The sequence below is a fragment of the Colius striatus genome, chromosome 4, assembly GCF_028858725.1.
Source record: "Colius striatus isolate bColStr4 chromosome 4, bColStr4.1.hap1, whole genome shotgun sequence".
NCBI lineage: Eukaryota > Metazoa > Chordata > Aves > Coliiformes > Coliidae > Colius > Colius striatus.
In genome coordinates, this window is record NC_084762.1 from 62,619,592 (window position 1) to 62,635,408 (window position 15,817).

Consider the following 15,817-nt stretch of genomic DNA (forward strand, 5'->3'; position numbering starts at 1 on the left):
AATTGCAGTTATAAAAAACTGTGTGAAACTTTGCAAGCATCAGTCCTCAGGAAGGAAATCTGATCAAACTCAGGAGCAGACCTGAAGTGTTGCTTTCCTGGCTCCTTCCTGGGTTGTTGAGTGATGAAGCAAGTTGTGTAACAACACTAGGATTTACACAATGTTGTGAGTCATCTTTAACAGGTAATCAGAAAACACATTAAGCCGCTAAGCCTGACATTTTTCAAACAGCCACAGAATATACATGGTTTCTTCTGTACATTTTAGTGGTGTAGAATGCTTGGAGAAAAGTTTTGTTCCCTAAGGCAAAAGGTATCAAAGAGAGTAAAGGTTATGATGCTCTGGGAATAGAATTTCCTAAATATTATCAGACACATAATGTCTGTATGGAAGATTTTTTTTCCTCCCAGACTAGGATCTGAATGGGAGAAATATGACTGGGAGAAATGGAAATAGAAACAGCTTATAGCGGATGGCAAAGGGCATACCCTAGTTATCTTTCTCTTGCACAAACTTAGTTCAGAGCTACAGTCAGACTTCTCCAGGAAGCAGATACTTGGAGCCTGAAGTTGTGTCCTCGGTCTCAGTGTGGGCTCCTAGACAAACCCCAAAACTATCATTTGATAAAAAGCCCTGACCCTTTGATAAAACATCGCAAGAATGCCAGCACTTTGTCCCTATATCTAGTGATGTAACCTACAGAAACAAACCCCACTTCTTCTCTTCCCCAGCTTATAGGTCTTGGCTGGAACAGCTTTCCCAGGAGAGATAGGCAACCTTTTGTCATTATTGACTAATGACAAAGGAACTCTCCTGGTCCTGAAGCTAGAGCTCTAGACATCATCTTGAGGAGCAGAGCTTGAATTCCAGACTTCCAGTTTTCTGGTGCATCCCCAACATCCCAGGGATTTCCCATGACCAATGTGTGCCTCACGAATTGGGCTCTTTTCGAGACTTATGCCTGTTTTGCATCCCTCAAACAACTCTAGCTGAAAGTCAGGATCTTATGCAATTAGTGCAACAAAGACAGGATGACAACTGAGCAGATCCAGAAGCCTAGCATTAGGTCTCTAAGGAACTTTAGGTATCTTTAGCTGTACAGAATGATAGGTATGGATTATTTTAATTGCTTTTCTGAAGTTAAGCTCTTAAGTTTCTCTGAAAGGGCACTGATGTGATTTGTTGCATGCTTGCTGAAAAACACATTGGTTCATACTATAGTGACTCAAGCACATTTAGAGATTGGTCATTTGTTTGGCTGTTTGTCACAGTTCCCAGAAGTGTCCATGCAGGGGTTTATCTGTACCTGATTAGTTTAATCAGCACAGACATGTGTGGACATGCCTTTCTCACATCTGTGCCATCTGTGCCATTTCCTCTCATCACATTTTTCTTTATCAAAGTTTCCGTAACTTTAAACACTTCTCTGAACCTTTTCCTTTATATTCTCTCGACAGTTGGCTTTTTTATCTTTGTAGAAAGCTGTGGAAGATGTAAAAATGGCAGATGGAAGATGAGACTAAATGTGGTCTGAAAATGCAATATAGTGTGCCCCCAAGCTCTTCACAGCAAAATTTGTGGTCTGGACAGCTTCCTTAGCTTGCTTAGCAGAGCTGAGAAGAGGAAGGGGAACAGGGCACTGTTGAGTACAATGGTATGTTAGGCTTTTTTTTTAGCAAAAAAAGCATTAGAGGGAAAAATTGTGCCAGGCTTTTCCTCATAGTAGCACTGAGTACTGAAGCACAGCTTCCCTAAAGCATAAAGAAAAGGGGTAAGTGAATATTTTTAGTATTGCAAGTGAAGTCTTGTGTTAGTGTCACCCTTCCAAAGGCAACAGAACTATATTGACTTGCATTGTTAAAATTCAGGATTACAATTCATGCTTCTGAGCACAAGTCTATGCTTTTCCTCCCACCTGCAAATTATAGGATGCTAACATGCTTCCTCTACCTTTATGAGGAAATAAGTGTACTGAGTTTCATGTATAAGAAAGGAAAATGATGCATATATATCTGTGTGTGTGCTTATAGGTAGATATAGATAAAGAGATAAATATGATCTGTAGCCTTGTTTTGTTGTTATTGTTGACTCCTTAGACAAAAGCTGGGAAAGCATGAAAACTTAATAAACCTTCTGCAGTGTAACACTGTCATCCTCTCCCCCTCTACCTTTTATAGTTGTACAATAGTTGTACATGTAGGTACAACTCAAAGGAGCATCTCCAGGGAGATTCTAGACCATGTATGCACAGTAAGTTAATTATATCCTAAAACTCTTTCAAATATTTGCTCTTCAATATATTTTCAGTAAAAGGGGCTAGGCAATAACTCAGAAATTACACCAATTACCTCATCTGCTGGGTGAGATTCAGAGACCTAGACGCAGGAGTTACTGTGTGAATATCTGGTCTCCCAATATAAGCAAAATCATTTGACTCAATACAGCCAGTGAGGCTTGGAGACCTACACCTGGACAGCCAAGTAGTTTTGAAGTTCCACTAACCGTACAAACTAGATATCCCTCTGACTGTCATGGGAGCTTAGACATCTACCTCATGTAGTGACACCAACATTTTGAGAATTAAATCTAGGTGTCTACACTGTGGAGGTGAATCCTACCCAGTATAATTATTTAAGTAGATGCAGATTTTTGTGTGAACACAATAACTGTATTGAAACTAAAGTGATTTTAACAGGAATAAATTCCAGCCTATTCTGTTACGTGGCCCCATGGGTAATTAAAACCCAGTGTGTATCTTATTTTTGTATGCATTTATCTATCACAAGAGGGATACATAAATGCCTGTGTTCACAAGGCAAGTAACTTTAGAGTATCATTCTCATAATTGAGATATTCAGGGTGCTCAATAAGCATTTAGTAATGCTAATTCCCGTTAAGATTTACATAATTCCACTACACTTATACATTTCCAGTGAAAATATTAAAACCAGAAGTTAGAGAGCTAGTCCTGTAAAGCATGAACAATTTCAAATAAAGATTAGTACCATAAAGTAAGAGCATTCGTCACCTTCAGAAGTTGTTTAGCACTAAGCAGGGTGGAGTCCTCAGAAGCATGTTCATACTTTGAGAGAGGCTCAGCCTAAGACCTAAGTAGCACTGACAAGTCACCAAATACTGACCTGAAGTGATTCACAGATTTCTGTGCTTGATCCTGTTGCATGAAGGTGAATCTGACTCTAAACAATAAGATTCAATCTTGTTTCTCTTTACAAAACAAGTTGCTGACAGCCTAGAAATAAAGAAGGGCTTGAATTTCTTTTAGGCTGAGAGCTTTTAAATTCTTCTCGGCCTGGATATGTTGGTTGTGCACCCATTCAGAAGCAGGATACAGTCAGCACTTGATAACCATATTTTGCAAATTATTCATGCCACAGATATTAGCTGAAGCTCAGAGCTGCATGAATGTGGCTACGTTGCTTCCAGGAGCATCTCAACTGCATAATCAATACAGCTGCTTTTGCATTACACAGAGCTGTAGTTAATAAGACCATATGAATCTTATCTGGCTCCACCATAAGCTGGTTCCCTGGGAAACACAGAGGCTCTTGATGGTGTCAGCCTGTATCCAGCTGGGCTTTATTAATTTGGGCTCAATGCTGCTCTGCCAAGCCCATAGTGGAGCTGGTATTGGTGGCAACTCTCAGGCTGGCAGGTGACAAAGGGTGAGGGGCGGTGAAGCAGCTGCTTCTGCACCATAGTCTGTTTTTCTAGAAAAAGAGTTTGTGGTTTATTAGTGGAGGCACAGTGCCACAAGATTTTAGACAGGTCCATTTTTTTTTTAACTACCATGTCTTTCTGAAGTCCCAGGAGGATTTGCATGGACTTGTGTTCAGTCAGAGCGGTCCCTGTGTTCTAAACCCCACTCTGGATATCTACAGATTGAGGAGGTTTTAGTGATTACTTAGGCTTAGTACGATAGATGCTTTTAAGTTGTCAATAAGAGATTGATTTTAAGGATATGTATTCATCTCTAAACTGTACTTCGCATCAGAACACTAATACGTCAGCCCTAGACTGACACTGGCACTGTGTTCTGGGCCACTCTTGTAAGCCTGTGGTGTAAAACAGCACTCCAGGACTGATCCTTTCATATTCATACACATGTACTTTCTTCATATGACAGTGAGTCATGTGTGTTCTACAGTAGTCTCGAAAGCCTAGCCTCAGGTTTATTAAAATCATGGTGGTTTACAATGGCTGTGAAAATTGCTTAAGTTGTAGCATGGTGTTCCCATATGACGGAGGTACTTTCAAATGAAGTTTTTCTTAGCTGCCTTTGATTTTGCCTTGCTAAAAGCAGAAAATTCTGGACAATAAACTTTTGGGATATTCCCTCATCTTCTTTATGACTATATATTAATTTATTTTCTTTTCAAAAGTCATATTTCAAGTAGTGGAACTTCAGAAACTGTAATGTTAGTTTGTGTATAAATGAAATCCAGAAACCTCAAACATGCTGTTAGACAATGGAAAATTAAGATCCATAGATAAAACCGAAACATAATTAGAGAAAATATAACAAGAAAAACATCTTCATTGTCCTGAATATGAATATGGGCTGCAAATATTTTCCATTTCTATAGCAACTTATCATCAAAACTTTTCTAACAAATATTAAGCCTCACAATTTGAAAGAGTTATATTAGGATGGTCCTGTTTATCATTAGAATACAGTCTGATCCATTTGTGATTGATGTTTGACAGCATATACCCTGTTGATCCAGATGGTAAAAATCACATACAGCAAATATTTCTAGATTGTAACTGTAGACAAGATTCTGATCAAAACTTCCTAGACATTTAACTTAAATAGTGGCAAAAATAAGAAACTACCTAAGCTGAGAAAGATACTTATGTCTGTTAAATGCATTGAGAACTCCCATAAATACAGGTAATTCCAACCATGTCTTGGTATTTGCCTGAGCAAGTCACTTAATCTTTTCTTATCAAAACAAAGACCAAAGTTATACCATGTGGAACAGATTCTGAAAGCTCTATGGAGCCAAAAAAAATCTGTTGCCTGTGACCACAGAGAAAACTTCATTAAGGACACTTACTAAGACTTCAGTGTGCTTGTGTTTATTTCTTTGAGCCTTTCTGCTAGAAGTGTTGGATTATTTGAATTATGTCAATAATGCCCATATTTGTCTACATGAGTTAAGTAATTTTAAAAATTACTTATCAAAGTTGTGAATTTTATGAAACTGTAAGTTAAGCTAATTAATCATCAGTTAGTCAGAGCCTTGTATTTAGATAAGCAGCAGTCTTGCAATATGCTGTGCTTCGGGGCAGTAGTTAAGAGTATTGTATTTCACATGAAGCTTTGGGGGCACTTTATCTTACTGTGATTGTGCTAGCCTATAGACATACTATAAATCCATTAAAATGCAAAATCTGATGTATTTTGTACAAACTCTGCCCTTCTCATGGTGTAATCCAGATACTGTATTCTTCAACTGAATTTCTTCAGCCTGCTGGAAAAAAGACAGCCCAGACTGCAGAAGTCTCTGTGCCCCAAGCACACTATTTTTTGTTTCATAAACTTTCATCTTTCCCTAAAGCTTCAGAAACTTGAAGTGTATCCATCAGATAAACTAATCTGTCTTCAAGGTGTCCCCATTGCAGAACTGTAATTCAGGAAAAGGGGAGATCTGGTGTGTACAATACTCAGAACCATTTCTTTGTAGATGAAAATCAGTGCTTATCACACAGCCCAGAAACAGCTAACCAGAGCAGCTTTTGTTAGTGCATAATTTCTCTCCTGTAACTCTCCTAGAGTTGAAAGTTCTGTAGGAGCTTGACAACCTTAGTGTGTTTCTTACAGTTCCTAGCCACCCATGCTATTGTATTGTAGCTGAGCGTTGATGGGACAAAGATTTTGATATCATAGTGGGGTTTTATCCCAGAGGAATGACATCCCTGTTTTTATAACAGAAAGCTTTAAAAAATGTGTTTGTGATCTCTGCTGCTATTTTTACCTAGGATCTAATTTAAAGGCAATGCAGTCTATTGGCTTCACGTGGTAGACCTGCGATACATCCTTTGCTACCAACAATTGCCTAGTCAGGGAGCTCAAATCACAAAATCACAATGGTTGGAAAATATCTTTTAAGATCGAGTCCAACCGCTACCCTCAAACTGCCAGGCTCATCACTAAACTAAACCATGTACCTCAGCAGCATATCTGTGCATCTTTTGAATACCTCCAGGATGGTGGTTCCACCACCTCCCTGGACAGCCTGTTCCAATACTTAACCACTCTCTCAATGAAAAAGTTCTTCCTAATGTCCCATCTAAACCTCCCCCAGTGCTGCTTGAGCTCATTTCCTCTTGTCCTGTCATTTATTACTACAGAGATCGACTCCCACCTCACTACAACTGCCCTTTCAGAGGCTTGTAGAGAGTAATCATATCTCCTCTCAGCCTCCTCTAGGCTAAACATCCCCAGCCTCCTCAGCTGCTCCTCATAAGACTTGTTCTCTCGACCCTTCACCAGTTCTGTTGCCTATCTCTGAACATGCTTCAACACCTCATCTTTCAGCTCACCTGAGTGGACTTTGAGAGCACCTGCATGAAACTATTTCAGCTGCTTCTATGGCTGCTTTCTGCTGTGCATGTGAAATCTAATTGAATTGTAACAAAATAACAAGGCTGAAAACAGAGCAGTAACTAGGAATGAAGGAGCTAATAATATCAATGTGGCCAAATGTACTAATCCTAACAAAATAGTAAAATTTCAGTGCTCAGATGGCATCTTGCTTGCTATACTATACCATTTCCTCTATTTAACATGCTCAGTTGAAAAGCAAAGAAACATCTCTTTTTCAGGAGGTGATTCAGTTAATTCATACCACATTCATAGGCGAAATTCCTCAGCACACTGTATTTTGCTGTGAGAATTTTCATGTTCTGAAGTCCAGCTCAAATGTTAAGTCACTGTAGCTATTTGAACAAGCCAATTGTTTAACAGTTCAAGTCTCTTTTTAACAAAGTCTGTTCCTATACAAAAATGCTCCTAGTTGATTCTTCAGTTTACTTTGCTAGGCCAAACACCCTGAACTCTTGAACACTCAAGGAGTAGGTGCAGTAATATGAAAGCCCAGTAAAAATGCATTACTCTATGTGCCTTAAGCAAATCAACTGTACAAGAAGCCCTGCATTAGCAGTGTTTCTAAGAAAATTAAGGATAAAGAAAAACATGATAAAGAGCTGTAGCAATGACAAGTTCCCAACCTTGCCAGCACACAGTAAGACAATAGCAAGCCTTCCTCTTGTCTGGGAGAAGAAACAACTCTTCTGCCCATCTTCCTTTTTTCCCCTTCTGCCCAATCAAAGTGAGTGTAAGAACAGAATCCTCACCAAAATGTTTACAAGATACAGTGCATGGTGAGGACTCCTGTGCAGTAGGGACACACCAGCTTGTCTCTTGGTAAGGAGAACTGCAGGGAAGGTCTGAAATTTGATCTTCATATGGTTCTGCAGCTTCTTAGATGAGTCTCCACCCTTACAGATGTGAGCTTAATTTATTGTAAAGATAAGAAACAGAGAATTCCAAGTTTGTAATTTTATCAGAAAGAAAACCATACTTCAGAAACAGAGAAATGTCTTGGCTCAGTACATAGGATTGTTCCTTCATACTTTTTATCTTTGAAGGAGGCACTGGGAAGCATGGATTGATTTATTAAATCAAATCTATTAACTAATTACATTAAAGCAGTAAATTGGATAAAATTATGTGGGTTTGCTTTACAATATTGTGAAGGCAAATCCCTTGCACAGCTTCACATGTAAAGTATGAAAGACTTTTATTTAATGGGACTTGGCCATACGAATTGTGCAAAGGATCAGAGCCAGAAATAGCAGTCAGAAAGAAATGATACTTCAGACGAAGTGTGAGCAGCATTCCCTGACAGTTCTGCCAAATTTATTGATTTTAATGATTTTTTTTTTAAGGACTGAATGATACTTTGTTTTAGTGGAGGTAGCCTGCCAGTTTAGGCAGGTTACATGACACTTAAGTCATGTTTTGATCAGCATCAAGATTCTTAATATGCCTAAATCAATCCATTGTGCAAAGATACAAAAACCAAAAAAAAAAATACTCAGAATTAATAATGCTTGGTCATCCATTCTCCAGTGAGGCTGGAAACACAGATGACTGTGGTGCACTTCCCATTGCATGTCAACAGAATTCTGTCTTCTTCAACCTTTAAGAAAACATTTGCTTAGTATTGCCAACTCTTACTGCTTTATCGGACATCTCGTTTTTGGCATCATAAGAGTCTAGGAAAATTTGTCTCTCGTTTAGATGAAAAAAAAAAATATTCTTTAGGACTTAAGATCGCCAAAAAAACTTTCAAACTGTACAACCATACAGGCTAAGAAGCCAAAAGATAAGCCACGTGAACACAGCATTTTTTTTTTTATTCTTTTAATTTTTTTTTAAATTTTGAAAACAGTTTCTTGATTAATCTTGGAGGCTCAAGTCATACCTTTTTTATTCAATGCTTGCCGTTGGCAGCAGTAGAGCCTCTTCATTTTTCAAATGACTCGCTCTTTGGTAACTTGAACATCTCTGTCATTTTCATCTGTGCAGACTACCTTCTTTCCGTAAAGCTACTGATACTGTTGAACTAAGTGAGAGTGCTGCCAATAACTTCAGAATGGAGCTCAACAAAAAGATCTTTTGGGAAATTTAAGCAGACTTCAGACTATTTCAGACTGGACCTATTGTGCAGCATGGCTAAATAATTGTTATTCTTTTGTTCCCTCTGTATAAATACAACAGCAGTATAAAAATCTTTTTGATGCCTAGGATAGTGTATGGCATTGCAGGAAAACTAAGGTCTTGTAAACTGATTAAATCAAACTAAAAAGAGTCACCGGAGATAAGAGAGGAGGTAAAACGCTTGCCTGATCTGAGTTGTTTGCAAAAGCTGCAGCAATTCTCCACCAGTTAAGGATTGAAGTTTCCCTTGGTGGACTGATGACCCTTAATGTGATAATTGCTGGTTATCCTGGAACTCCAAAAGAGAGCATATATAGTAGGGTTAGGAGAAAAAGGGATAAATATTAATGAAGCTTCGGATTTTCATTCAAAACCAGCAGGAGCCAAGCAGTTGAACATTCCTTTTCATCCTGTGAAGCAGGATAGAAAGCAAGATCCCTATAATATTTGTCACATAACTTACACATCTTAATCTCTGAGCAGTTTTATAGTGTCGTGTATCTCCATGGGCAAGACCTTATCCTATTGTTGAAAAGAATAGTCATTCTGTTAGGTTTCCCATCTTTTACAGTTGTCATATAAAATGTTATTTTAAATGTTTTTTTAAATACTAAGATTTACTTCCAGTATTAACAAGTACATATATGTACGAGTATTAATTTTCCATGATTGTGGCCTTATAAGTTAACATCTTCAGGTCAGGATGGGTGAGGTGTCACAGGACAGGAGAAAAGTGAAAGCATTATCTTTCTTTTGTTGTAAGCCACATGAAAATTTTTACTCTCTACCTAAATCCAGGTGTATCCTAAGTTACTACTTCTCAGCATCCTCTTGCATTCAGTTCACCACCATCTGCTTGATCATAAAAAAATAACAGGTAAAAGTGCTACAGTTAGCATGCAATTCACTTGCTCTCTCAGAAGCAAAGACTTTTTCCTTTGTTTTGCAGTAGACACACAAGTGCTTTATTTATCTGGTTAAGTTACTTTCTTCTGGAGTTAGCTGTTACTTTAGTTACCAGGTGAAAAGACAGAGTTTACCAAAAGGCTTATCATCTCCAGTCACTTGTTAATTTGCATGTCTATCATGGTTTGGAAAAGATTTAAGTATTAGCCTTTCTTCCAGCATGTCAGCTGTATTGTGCTTGAAATATTTTAAAGCCAAATAAAATTGAGATTTTCAGACTGATTAGCTAGTGTGACTGCAAAGGCATTTTTGTATTCAAGAAATGTCTCTGTTATAGCAGCCATCATATCTGACCTGCTCCCTAGGTCAATAAAGGTTCAGGGCTCTTGGTCTGTTGCAGAAGAAACTCGTTGTGGCCCACAACTGGGCTTGCTTTCGTATGCATACACTTACTGCCAACCTAGCCACATACATGTTCTCTTCAAATGATTAATATAGCATCAAATGAAACATACTGTTTCTTTAGAAAACATCCTTGTAAAACTGGCTGAAGTAGGAGGTTAAATATCAAAGAACTAATACAAAGAAAGGGAACGATCAAACAACTAGACTCTTTTGTGATTTACATGGGTTATTTTACTGATGATTAAGTAAAGAAAAACCTGCTGAGAAAGGGAGTAAGCAATTAGACATTGAGGAAACTCTGATACTTAGTAGTAGTAGTCATAGACTGAGAGACCCTCCACAGGGTGATCACTTGCTAATTCCTTATAGCCAACAGCTTTGATGTGCTTACATTATTATGTGATTTTCTTGAAGGGAAAGGAAGAAGCAAGAAATATCTACTGAATGCGTAACCACAGAGCATCAGAGAAATACTACAGAATTCAGGAAACATTTCCAAATAAAGAAGATTGAATGCTTATTAACAGCTGTATTCTATTCTCAACTGTCAATGTCCTTTCCTAGAGGATGGCTAATAACAGTAATATGTTAAGAAGAACAGTTAATAAGAATAATATGTCGATCGTAACCACTGGTTATTGCAGGAAACAGAATAATTCCCAGAAGTAAGACTGAGATACTTCATTGTCAGTACAATTAACAACAGCAGTAATAGTTGGGTGGGGAGGTAGAGAAAACTTTGATTAGTAGACTATAAAGATTCCCTTTTATTGAAATTTCAGTATGTGACATGTATAGAAAGGACCTGGAAAAATACACTTACCAAACATTTTCACCAGAATAGCAGTTTCTGGTTCCTTCCATCTGCCATAAGTCTTCCTTTCCAGCAAGGACTTTTGCTTCTATGCTGACAGTCATTTTAAGCTCCTTTCCTGCTGCAAGGATAGGGGAAAGGTGTGTGAGCAAAAATTAGATACAGGTGTCAGTTGATAGTGTTAGATTGATTCAAAAACAATTCTAGCTATGGTAGATAGAGGACAACATCTTACCTTTGTCTGTGCTAGTAATGAACCAAAACATCAACAGATGGTGACTACTGTTCAAATGCCAGCAAATGCTGTTTCTTGAGGCACAAGCATGCTGTGAGGACTTTTCTTTCTCTGAGAGTACATTGTCTAGGAACCTGTGAACAAAGCATCAGGATCATAACAATAGCCTGACCATGGGATGAACAAGTTTATCTACTGACACAACTGTGCTAACTTACAATTGTTCAAGATTTGCTGTGCTTGCTGCAGTGATTGGCATGCCCAGTTAACAGATGATGTATCTGCTGTGGTAGTCCACAACAGAGCAGCAAGTAACATGACATATTTTAGTCCTCACTGGTATTGTCATTACTGAAGTCCAAATGCCCTGCATATGATGCATTTAGATACCCTCTGTCTTCAAAGATAGAAAGGGTATGATGTTGTGGAGCATTTAAATGTAGAATGTCTGACAGTTGCCTATTTATATATGTCAGAGAATGTAAAACAGACAAGGACTGTAACATGAACCCATCTGAAAATTTTGCATTAGTAAATAAGTAAATATCTGTAAATCTCTTCCAGTTCCTTTACTTAGCTCCTAAGGTAATACACACCATACATTACTGAAGGAATATGGTCTGACTTTTATTCCTGAGGTATAGAGCAGTAAATGAAACCATGGTTTTACTTTGAACATTGGCCTAAATATGGCTTATCATTTCTCTTAATAATTTCTGAAAGATCAATCTAAAAGTAAAGAGATTAATTAAGTGTAAAGGAGTCTTAACTGAAATGCAAGACTGATGAATGGAAACAAGTCAGACATACATCACCAAAGAGGCTTACCTGGATGATCATTAAGAATCCAAGTTCATGGTCCAGTCTAGCTTGACATGTCATCATCCATAAGGAATTACAAAATGATGTTAGCTTTGGAAAGTTCTTCTGGCAAACATCCTCAGTAGTAACATTATCAGATTCTAAGGGAAGCCTTGTACTTAAAAATATTGTCATTTAATATCACAGAGATGTATGATCTGTACTGTGTCTTTCATTAAAGATAAAGCTGGACAGAGAGTGACAGTTTAGCTTTCAAGGAATCAGATTTTTGCATTTCACACTGCAATGAAAACAACAGCATTACAGTGTTTGTTTTTTCTTTCTATAACATGAACTTGTATTGAAATTTCTTTTTTAATTGAAAAGTTAAGGTTTTTCATCTGACTATCAAGTCTAGGACTTAATCTGGACTGAGCAGTAGGATCCTTTGATCTGTTTTAGTTTCAATGCTATTTCATTGATACCAGTGATAATCAATTAGCTAATTCTTTACACAGTGAATCAAGGAACTTATATGAAAGGCATTATGTAAGAAAACGTGAAAAAATACCAAAAATATTATATCCAACATATAGAATCATAGAATCATGGAAAAAACCTTTCAGGTCATAAAGTCGAACCATTGAACTAGCACTGCCAAATCCACTGCTAAACCATATCCCTAAACACATCACTTGCAAACAGAGCATGACACACTAAAAATTTGTCCAAATTCCCTATTCAAGAGGATATTTAAATAACATATGGCATAAGGAGTACTTTTTCAGCCATAAGCTTTAGGCAGGTATTGGATGATAATTGGTTACATTCATAGCACTGTCTAGTATGTCTACAGCATTGTGATTCACACTAGTCAATCAGCTGCCTTGGTTTTAAGCAATTTCATGCTAAAAGAGAAAATGTATTAGGAAAAGCTCTTTGCTACTTGGTTATGGTTATTGAATTCCTAAAATTGCCTTCTCACCATGTCCTCACCTGTAAGCTAAAACGTGTATCGTGTGGTTGTTAACAGCTGATACATAATTTGTATAGACTGCTGAACTGAATGTTAAACCATAGAAGAAAGGATAATTTATAATACACGGACCCCTTTTTATCATACTTATAAAGGTGATGATTTGTGACGTGCCCAATTCTACCTTACAATTCACAATTCACGTTCACAATTTTTGTTTGCTTGTTGTTGTTTACACTCTTTCCCACAGAATAGCCAATTCTATGGGACAATCCGTGGCAATTTCCTGGTGAAATGTACTTATCCATTGCAACTTTTTTGGGCAGCTATTCTGCAGTTATACATAATGGGGTTTGATTCTCATTCAGCTGGACAGATACTTTTTCAGTCATTTAAAGCTGATGCTGTTGCTGCCCATATATATTATGGCCATGAAGCACTGCTGGCCCTGCCTGCCCGTTCCCACCCCCTGAGCCCTTCAATTCTTTGCCCACAGCCCAGGACCCCATTCCAATCTCTCGGGACTTTCTCCCACATGCTTACACCACATCCCCCTGGGCTACACTGGTGGCTGCCAGGCCATGGGCCCATGGGCCAGCCCAGCCTGAGCTTGTCACCATCCTCACAGATGTACTCAACGCCTGGGGCTGGTGCTCCCTGCCACAAGCCCCTTCCCACTGCCCCGCGAGCCTGCTACTACCTGGGGGGTGGGACAGGACAGGCTGCCAGACTCTGCCCAGCCATTCCTGGCCATGTCCCACAGGGCCCGCACCATGTCTTGAAAATGTGGTTCTAGGTGTTACTTGACCCAGGAGGATTCCATTTGCAGTTACATAAAAATTACATTAGCAAACGTAGGAAACACATGTCTGCGCTCAGACATTTCACTATATCTTTTTCCCAGCACCGTTCTGTGAAAAAAACAAATATGTAATTCAATATTATAATGAAGGCATAGTTTTGAGAGAGAAAATCATGCAAAGAAGTGTATAAGAGTTTTACAAATAGTTGCAATGTTAGGATAAATGCCTCTGACCAGGGATCAACAGAGCTTTAAACGTAGGAGATAATGGAAACATAATCCGGTGTCATACAATACTTTAGCATAATGCATTTTTCATTTCAGATCCTTTCACTTTCTTTATATCCTGAAATGTTTGGTATATTTTTGTCCAGATTTTAATGTGTCTATAATATAAAGATACTTTGCCAGCTAGGAAAGAGGTAATTTTCTAGGAGTTTCCAGTAAAATGGAAAAGCAACAAGCTGGGGTAAGCTGAGCAGACAACTGAGAAGCACATTATGCTATTTGCTGTCTGGATGCTGTGATCCCTGTCCTGCAGGTCTGGGGAGGGGATTTAGGGTTGATCTTTTTCTTGAAATCACTCTGCTTTTAAAGATGCTAAGAATAGTTAGGAATTTTATAAAGGCCCATTATAAAAGTGAATAGGAAAATGTTGTATTTTCAGAGTATCCTCCTTTCTGTAGCTTGGAAGTCTTTTGCATTGCCTCTCCCTTTAACACCACGACCACAGTTAAGTGATTTTTTCAATGTTCATGGGAGGTTTTTGTAATATACAGTTACGGTCTCCAGATATGCATCAGGACATTACACACAAATAACAGAGCATCTTCAGTCTGGAAGTTTTTCTTTTAATGTTCAGTCTTGAGTTCATCTGCCATAAAGTAAATTGTTTGGGCAGACAACAGGAGGAGGATATACCATGAACATCCTTGTGGATTTTTTCAATCTTCTCTCCAAGATGTATTTGCTTACCACTGTAAGGCACAAAAAGTACCTCTCATTTTGAAGGGAAGTTATCTAGAGTCTGTATTGGTGTAAAAAACCTGTGACCCTCAGTATCAATGAGTATCAATGATCTATTACTAAGATCTTATGATCAGAGCTGCCTACATGAGTAATGGGAAAGATTCTGTGGGAATAAATGCAAGTTAATAACTTCACTCCTAGTATAGAAAATCTCTGGGAAATACATTAATCATTGTGATGTTAGTAGATCATAGTGGTATCTTCAAGAATAATTTTGTTTTTTACAGATTTTAAGGTATTAATACATATTATTCAGAACATACAGGCCTGGTTATTATTAGCCTTTTTTCCAGGAGACTTTTTCTATAAAAATGCTTTTTTGTGGTCATAAACCTTCTGTCAAAATTCTTAAATCTAGAAATAAACACATTTTACAAATGCAATGCCATTGTAAATAGAGGCTTTGGAAAATTATTATTATTCACTGTCTGCAGCCCTGTATTTAGAGTTTTGCATTCTTCTAAAAAACTAATAAGCAATCTCAATATTTTCAGGAACAATTGGAACTTGTTGACAGTACTAAAAATTTCAAATTCCATATTTTAAACCAATAACTGTTTCACATAGCGAGACAGAGGATGTAACATTTAAACTGCCTGCATTTGGACTTTAAAATCTGCCATATGGGATAGAAGAGGTCCCTCTGGAAAAATATTCGTTTAACTCTTGATAAATTACTCTTTTTTGCTTGTTTATTTTATACGACAAGGTACACAGAGATGTATTCATGGTGGATGAATTAGCTCCTATATTATGTGTGTGCAATGTGGTTAGTGTGAAACATTTACACCACCCAGCTCATCAGAAACCAGTCAAATCATTTGTTTCATTCCAGATGTGCTCTTTACATTTACATGGGACCTGGGACAGAGATGATTTCAAATCTCTCTTTTCTTGTATATAAAGTTGCACTTATTTTCTAAATCCTGATTGCTTTAATCACTCCAGTTTATTAACAAAAAAAACACCAAATGATGTCCAAATTAATTTTCATTAGTGCTGAAGCAATAACTATTGAAATAATTGTCAAACCTCTCAATTCAAAAGACGATTTTAATTCTTTACTGATTCATTTCCTTCACAAGTGAAACGGCACAAGT

General features: G+C 37.8%; 1 protein-coding gene across 4 annotated transcripts in view; it reads left to right on the top strand.

Annotated features, from left to right (window-relative positions):
* The window catches only part of SULF1 (sulfatase 1), a 100,380-nt gene that overhangs the window by 10,646 nt on the left and 73,917 nt on the right, over positions 1 to 15,817 (top strand). Inside the window, exon 1 of one of the 4 annotated variants that reach the window (XM_061995693.1) lies at positions 10,707 to 10,725. The exons of the other annotated variants lie outside the window; for them this stretch is intronic. The gene's annotated coding sequence lies outside the window, so the exon portion shown is untranslated. Of the gene's footprint in view, positions 1 to 10,706; positions 10,726 to 15,817 lie in introns of those variants that run through there. 4 annotated transcript variants of the gene reach the window in all.